The sequence below is a fragment of the Prionailurus viverrinus genome, chromosome A1 (assembly GCF_022837055.1).
Source record: "Prionailurus viverrinus isolate Anna chromosome A1, UM_Priviv_1.0, whole genome shotgun sequence".
NCBI lineage: Eukaryota > Metazoa > Chordata > Mammalia > Carnivora > Felidae > Prionailurus > Prionailurus viverrinus.
Genome location: NC_062561.1, coordinates 212,590,863 through 212,598,475, shown reverse-complemented (window position 1 = coordinate 212,598,475; position 7,613 = coordinate 212,590,863). Strand labels below are relative to the sequence as shown.

Here is a 7,613-nt window from a genome sequence, read left to right as displayed (position 1 = left end):
AGTGAGTTTCCTGCTTGGATGTAGGCTATGTGCTTTTAAGCCCAGAGAACCATGAGATGCACCTACATCAGTAAGCCTGGACCACTTCAGTATAAAAGGTATCAGAAGCCTATAGCCAGTGGGCAGAGAAAATGTTTGCACATTTCACTTTGTAGCTATGGTCTTTGAAGCTTTTGGAATTCCTCTGCCCAGCCTCCTGACACTACCTGTCAAGGCCACTGTGCTAGATTTCCCATATGCCTGATAACATGTGTATACTCTTTTTGGGACTCTTTTTGTGTGATTGTCAGATTTGGCTTCCCTTATCTTAATTGCCTATATTTGGGGGACTGTTATCTTAGTGTCTTGCATTACAACCTCACCCCTTGCTAATTTTTGACATCTTGGGTCAGATTTCTGGCACCCTGAGGCAGTCTCTGACAAATTCCCATAGAATCTGCATTGCTGCAGACCCCCCAAGTTTTCTAGCCAGGTTGGTAAAATACAGGAAATAAATGTAGATGGATAAACATGTTTATTAGATTTAGCAGCGTGAAAGCAGCCAATATACCACTGGCTTAAACAAAATACAAGTTCATTTCCTTCAAATGTAACGTCCAGAATTATGTGGTTCAGGGCTGGTAGAGTGGCTGCTGTCCATGAGAGTATCGGAAACTTTTATGTTGCTCCGTCACCTCTAGGATGTTGACTTTGCCCACATGGTCTAAAAATGGCTTAGCACCAGCATGATGTGGGAGAGGAAGTAGGAATGGCTTATTCTTCAAGGACACAAGTTGGAAAGTGCTTTCATAATTTCTTCTCACATTCCTGTGATCAGATTTTAGTAACATGGCTGTAACTAGCTATACAGGAAGATGAGAGAAGTGATATTTACTCTAGGAGGCCTTGTGCCCAATTAGAAATGGAAAGTTCTATAAAGAAGGGAAGAATGACTGTTCAGGAACAAGTAGCAGCTTCTGTCTTACATAGGAGATGTATTCTGCCATACATTAGCACTTTTCAATAATTACAGAACAGTGACCTTCTCAGACAGATGGGGAAATTCATGAAGAGATGCCAGATACAGATAAAGGCAGTGGGTCCTTACGATCACTCAAGTTTGAATGGGTGGGATAGAAAAGAATTAAAATGAAGACCAAAGGGACTTAAATGTGACATAAGAAAAAACTCATTGAGGGGCGCCTGGGTGGCTCAGTCGGTTAAGCATCCGACTTCGGCTCAGGTCATGATCTCACCGTTCATGGGTTTGAGCCCCACGTTGGGCTCTGTGCTGACAACTCAGAGCCTGGAGCCTGCTTCGGATTCTGTGACTCCCTCTCTGCCCCTCCCCTGCTCACATTCTCTCTCTCTCTCTCTCTCTCTCTCTCTCTCTCAAGGATATCTCAAGGATAAATGGGCATTGAAAAAAAATTTTTTTTAAAAAGAAAAATTTCATTGACAATCGAGAGACACTGCAGTGGACTAACAAAGAGTCCAGTCAACGGTTTGTTCTTGTGCCTTTGGCCTTCCTGAGTTAAACCCTTTTTCATGGAACCAGTTAGCTATTTTATTCTATTCCGGCCAGTGAAATTTGTATATCACTGTCCCCACCTTAAGCTTAGTGAGGAGAGATGGCAGTGGCAACATGGTGAGAGAAAAGAGAGGAGGGACGAAGTTGGTGGATGTGAAGAGTTGAGAGAAAATATATGAAAACTTTTCATCTTAAAGAAAAGCTGCAACAGACTCTCATGCCAGTGTCTGGCGTGTGGAGGAGGAGGTCCCATAGAATGTTTCTTTTTTTTAATGTTTTTATTTATTTTTGAGACAGAGAGAGACAGAGCATGAGCAGGGGAGGGGCAGAGAGAGAGGGAGACACAGAATCCGAGGCAGGCTCCGGGCTCTGAGCTGTCAGCACAGAGCCCGATGCGGGGCTCGAACTCACAGACCGCCAGATCATGACCTGAGCCGAGGTCGGATGCCCAACGACTGAGCCACTCAGGCGCCCCTCCCGTAGAATGTTTCTGAATAAAGGTCCTGTAGTGTGTCACTGTCACATAGCAATGTCGCTTGCTGCTCCATCTCCATCTCAGGCTGGACAGTCACATGAAGGGACATGTGAAAAAGAGGCCACAAATATACTCCTCTGCCCTTTCACCCTGGGTTGTGTGCGTGTCCAAGCTGCAGGTAGGACTTGTTTTCCTAAGGGGAGGAAAGCCTGGCTTCCCCCAATGGGCGTTGCCACTGGGGAAAAGTGACGTCCCAGGGACTGGGGTCAGACTGGGTCCTGAGGGTCCCCTTCACCAGAATGTACCTTCTCAGTCTGCCATCAGGTCGGCCTGTGGGGCCCTCCTCCCCTCCTGCAGCGGCTGTGGTTGCCATAGCACTGCAGGACTCTTTCCACTTCCGGTTAGATTGATTCCACAGCAGCGCCGGAAATAACAGCCCACCTTGCCAAGGCTGAGACCCTTAAAAGCAGCTCTTTTCCTTTTCTCAATGTAATGGGCTGGACTGATGCCCAAAGGACTCTTCCCTGGGTGTTCTTTTTGTTTTTTTCTCCCACTAAATTGCATTTAGTGGACTTGGGTGCCTTTGATATGTTGGTCTGCCCATCTGCTGATTATCTTGGCTTACACCAGGTTGGCCTTCTGATAATGAAAGAAGCCAAAAATAGCAGTTGTGAAGCATGGGCTTTTTGATGATTACTTGTGTTCTGCAGCAGATCGCAGATTGAATGGAGCCCAGCATAAAGTAACTATCTTCTTTGTATTACTTAACCACCCACTCAGAAAGCAAAAACTACTGTCACAGTCTCTCTTTGTCCCTGGCATGTGATACAGGAACTGTGGAACTCAGAAAGGCTCAGCGTCTATTTGACTGTGAAGTACATTTTGGATATCATCTCCCTCAAATATGTCTGGAAACTTTCTTCATTTCATCCATTAACCTCTGGAACACTTCTTCAAAGTCCATTCCTCCCTCCACCACCATGCCTGTTATTTACACACCATTTAGTAAGATGACATCAGCTATTAGCCTGGCTCAGTACTGTTTAGATATTTCTAATGAATGTGTGAGCTCATTTGGAGTATTCTTTGGTTTAGGTTGTGTATTATCCCGTTCTGAATATTATGACTCTGTTTAGTGCATTTCTATACAAACAGACTTAAATATTCAAGGTATTGCCCCTGGAATACGTTCTCTTTCGTATGTGGCTTGTCAGGTTAGGTAAAAGGGAGCATATCCTTCAGATTGGCAAATTCAGATATCCACAGAACAAGTGGTAGAGTGTTCAGATAACTGACTCATCTTTCCAAAGGACATAAGTCATCAGGTTTGGTCCATTCTTAAAGAGCAAATTGCCCTCGGAATGTCAAAGCTAAAATATATCAGTTAATAATAAATTCTAGTGACTCAGATGGATGACATTATTGTCAGGTTAAAAATAAGTTACTCAAGGGGCGCATGGGTGGCTCATCCGGTTAAGTGTCTGACTTCGGCTTAGGTCACGATCTCACAGGTCATGAATTCGAACCCCGCGTTGGGCTCTGTCCTGACAGCTCGGAGCCTGGAGCCTGCTTCAGATTCTGTATCTCCCTCTCTCTCTTCCCCTCCTCTGCTCATGCTCTGTCTCTCTCTGTCTCAAAAATAAATAAACATTAAAAAAAATAAGTTACTCAACCACCACATCTCTCTCAGTTAAATTCTTAGATTATAAGACGTTGAAATGGAACTTACTCTTGAATTATAAAGGTATTTTACGTTACTAGCAATGCTTGGAAACATTCCTACGTGTAACAATATTCTTACTTAATAACAAATAAATCAATGCAGAGATTTTGTTAAGCCCAAGGACCTGTACATCCAAACAGTTTTTTCATTATGTTTTGCATATTTCAGGTAGTTTCTTGGGTTTATAGTGTTCTGCTTTTTCACATTTGTGTCTCTAGTGATGTGAGGATAGTGTGGAAAGATGCAGCTTTGGGCTGCCAGTGGGAGGACTGGGCTCCCCACCTATCAGTGTAGAGTGTGGCCTTGAGCACTGGACCTTACCAGGTGTCAGGGGCAGAAAGTGTGATGGGAGGTAATTGGAACCATAAACCCAGTGACCTACGTTTTACTTGCTGGGTGACCTTGGGGGAAATCACTTCATTTCTCTGAGACTCAGTTTGGTTTTGCATTTAAGGTTTATAATAAATCCAGAAAACATCAACAAATACAGCAAGAGAGTCAATGTAGAAACACAAGTCAAGGTGGCAAAAAACTCACGTTTATGAAGTCAGTGAAGATAGGAAACAACAGTTAGAAAACATAACCCAGGCAGGAAGAAGATTACATCTGATAAGACAATGTGTCAGAACTTGGGAAATGAAAGTAAATAGGTGTTGGAATCTAGACGAAGGTTCTCAACTAGAAAGAAGTCAAGCCAAACAATATGGAAACCATGGCCAGGCTCTAGGCAAGGGTCCGGGGTTGGGCAGGAGACCCCAGCAGCCTGAAGGAGGCTAACCAGGCTACTGTAAGAAATGGGTTCCTTTATTTGCTTGAAGGAATTCTGGCCTGCCTGCAGGCCTGGTCTTAGACAAGATAAGAGAAGATCAGAGATGATGGGACACGAGACAAGTCCTGCCAGAAAGGAATCAAGAATACTTTTCAGATGCTGTGCTCTCTTCTTAGAAACTAAAGTCACTTCTAAAGCAGAGGAAAAAGTGGGTGTTACTCATAAGTAAAATAATGATAAAAGAATGCATTTTAAAAATATATCCCTCCAGCTAAATATTTGGTAAAATCTAGAATCTGTCATTTTTAAAAAGCTCTGTTTTTATAAAGATGTGTGAATTTCTATGACTTTAATCAGAGTTCTTAAAAACAGTGTTATAATTTGGGGACTGCTTTGTCTACCCTTTGGTTTGTTCTTACAGACGAATGAGACAATTAAGTAAGTATTTAGTTACCTAGAACCATTACAGAACAAGTAAATGGGGTTTGGTAAATAAACATTTATATGTACCATATTTAAAGGAGTGAATGTGATCTTTTTGAAAGCAAGAAATCCTTTTGCAGGGGGAATGTTGCCCCATGAAGATCTAAATTCATACATTCATATATCTGGTGAAATATTACTATCAATGTTTTCACACAGAACGTTTAGTCCTATGGACACCACTTAAATATTAAACTGTGTAAAAGATCAGAGTATTTAAATATGCAGGCACATATCACTCATCTATACAGTAATGTCTTACCTTTGGAAACATGCAAAAATTGACTGTTTGTCCTTTGTTGATGGCTTTCAAGCTTCCTCTCTGGAGTGAGAGGGGTGAAAAAAGTGCCCCAGGATTTTCTATTGATTAAGAAAGGGAAGCACTTGGACCAAAAACCAGAGTCTTTTTTTTTTTTCCACAATGGAGGGCTCACAAATGTTTTGAGCATCTACTTCATAACTAGTGAAATGAGGGAAACAAGGCTATAATTCTAGGGGGAAGGTGGTTTGGATAAAAGCCAGTTTCAGAAACATCAAAGAATGGATGATTTAGCACTAACCACATCTCTGTACCTCTCAAGTCCTCTCCAGGACATATGAGAGGGTGTCCTAAATCACACATAGGAAAATATCATTCAAAGGCATGGGAAAGCCATGCATCTGAGAACCAATCAAAAAGATTTGCCCAGTTTACATGGATGTTGGGACACAGCATATGGACTCAAAACTAGGCATTTCTAGATGGAATCTTATTCCATTTAGTTCTGCTGTGACATTTTCAGCTTCAAAATGCTTCTAGTTCAAAAGACCAAATGGGCTAATTCATGAGACTCTTTTCGTGCTGTCCAATATGGTAGCCGAATTTAAATTAATTAAAATGACACAAAATTAGAAGAAACTCTTCTTCAGTCTAGCCATATTTCAAATGTCCAAAAGTCACATGTGGTTAGTGTCTACTGTGCTGGACAGTGCAGATGTGGAATATTTCTATCATTGCAGATGAGTCCATTGGACGGTGCTCTGAGTCTAGTTTCATGGGCACATATGAGCACATTTTAGATCAGAACTCTCATCCTTAAAAGTGTGTGGATCTTTGATGATATTTTCATCATTAATATGTCATTTTTGAAGATTGAGTCCTTGGGGCTCATTAGGATTAGATTAGTGAAACTGTAAGGGCAATTAACTCTCTGAGGAACAAGCTATTAAAAATCTGATTAAGATGACCTATGCTCAGAAATTAGATGGAAAATGAATAAATAAGTTCTAGGGGAAAGTTGCAAAAAGTATCAAGCATAAAATTAAGGTAAAAAAACAACCTAGATTTTAAATACTTGAAGCTCTGTAGGATAAACCCACTGATGGCCATTGTCTTCAATTAGAGACATTAGAGACTGTTGAAGGCATAAGCGTGACTTTCCTTCTTTATTTGGTCACAGGGTGTACTGGCATTGCATGTGGAGGCCATTAACCTGTTTGGACATGTCTCTTTTTGTCTTAGATGCTGAAATGTCAGCTCAGATTTGTGGCCTTCCTTCCTTTCTCTATCTTTGACTCTTTCATTAGGCAAAAAGAAAATTATGAATAGAAGTGTTACGCATAACTTACTCTGGTTACTGGCATTTTTAATTAAAAAAAAAGAAGCATGTAAATAAGTTGGCTTTTTTCTTATCTTCCTTTCAGTGATACAGCCATCTATTTTCATTTGCAAACTATTTCACAAAGTCACAAAAAAGCTTAACGCTGGTTATTTATGTGTATCCACTTTGTTTCTAGTAAACAGCCTAGAATCACAGAAAGATTCCACTGAGCGACTCCTCAAGTTATTGGCCTCTGGTTAAGAGATGCTTGGACTGTCAAGGTGATAAATTTGGCTTGGTCACGGAGAGGATTTCAAGGTAAAATACAGCACAGAGGGTTAAAAATTGGAGGCCCAGGGCCATGCCTCTCAACTGAGGATATCTTAAGTCAATGGGAATATGGTATTACCAACATGTTGGGAAAATACTGCAAGATTCAGGAGCAGATTTTCAACCACAGAATCTTTCTTGAGAGTCAGCTGATTTACCAGGGAATCATGGGGGTGAATGAGTCGTGCTCAAACTGTTTGTGTCTTAGATAAGAAGAAAACTGACACTCAAAAATGCTTCAGAAACTTAATTTTTAAAGTGCTAACTCTAACAATTTATGGAGGAGAAGGTAGAGATTTTTCTATTTTAAATAAGCAAAGCATTAAAAGGAATTTCTTGAGGTGATTTTTAGTGGATGAAGCATTTAAAGTGACTTCCATTGCCTTTCATTCTTACCTCAATCACAATTTAGCATCTTGATTATATTTATGTCAACAAAATAAGTGTTTTTCAGTCATATATTTGTGTGACTCAATCCTCAAAGAAAAGCCTTGTGGGACAATCTCTATAGCTAAGGAGACTGAAGGCTCTTTCAGCATAAGACCTTGGAATAAGATCTTACATTTCATTTAAATTGATTAAAGAAATTCCTGAACTTGCACTTTTAGAGGACATAAGAAGTAACTTTGGACTATATAGGTTTAGAGAAATAAATGATAAAGCATCAATCTTAAATCATTTAAGACCAGAAAGGAGAGTACATTAGTTGTTACTGCATAACAAGTTTCCCCAAAACCTACTGG

The 7,613-nt window shown here is 40.7% G+C and overlaps 1 long non-coding RNA gene across 1 annotated transcript; it reads right to left on the bottom strand.

The window, feature by feature from the left end:
* Nucleotides 1-497: 497 nt before the first annotated feature.
* LOC125162487 (uncharacterized) lies at nucleotides 498-2,356 on the bottom strand. The gene is made up of 2 exons (XR_007151059.1): nucleotides 2,291-2,356; nucleotides 498-807 (listed from the first exon to the last, which is right to left on the bottom strand). It is a non-coding gene; the product is annotated as an uncharacterized LOC125162487 (long non-coding RNA).
* Between the last annotated feature and the right edge of the window lie 5,257 nt (nucleotides 2,357-7,613).